Raw genomic sequence first — 770 nt, forward strand, 5'->3', positions numbered from 1 at the left:
ATATTAAAAAAAAAAAAAGAAGAAGCATTAATCCAAGGGCCCCACTGATCTGTCTGCAGTGACTTGCCCTGCTCCTCCTCGTCCAAAAAAAAAAAAAAAAATCCAAATGTTTTCATTTCCTTCGGGGACCCTTCTGGAATACCATCCACCCTTTAGGGGTTTGTCGAGTTTTTAAGCGTTCTCCATTAAAAGTGTGAGTCATTCTGGAAGGGTTAGAGAACTTTCAGTGATGATACACATCAGTGGAAATGTGTTCAATATTTCTTTCCTCCTGACACCTTGCTGGATTGGGTTTACCTTTAGGAATTTGTAGCTTTTTGAGTTTGTTTATGGAGAGAGGGGAGAGGGAGGTGAGAAGGGGAGGTAAAGGAGAACGTGAAATCCCTGGAGAGGCCCAGCAGATCTGCTCAGTGTGGGGATAGATCTGAGAGGCTGAAGGACCAGGAGGACTCTGGGAGGTTGAGCTATGACATGGGTTATGTTGGCATTTCCGAGTTGACCTGGGAAGGTAACCAACAATTATAATATTGTTCCCCTGGAAAATGCATCTTGAGCTCTAAATAAGCAAGTCGGAAAGGAACTTCTGAGATACAACCCACTGCACCTGAGTTCTTAAACGGGGGCTTCCTAGCATAAATCTTGGGAAGAAAGTCCAGGAAGCACGTGGTGTGACATTAGGGGCTGGGGGTGAAGGGTAGGCGAGAGGTACCGAGCATATAATGTGTGAGAAGCTGGAAGAATATTTGTCCCTGGGTCTGGGGCCAGCTATG

This window comes from Myotis davidii, unplaced genomic scaffold (genome assembly GCF_000327345.1).
Source record: "Myotis davidii unplaced genomic scaffold, ASM32734v1 scaffold1, whole genome shotgun sequence".
NCBI classification, from domain to species: domain Eukaryota; kingdom Metazoa; phylum Chordata; class Mammalia; order Chiroptera; family Vespertilionidae; genus Myotis; species Myotis davidii.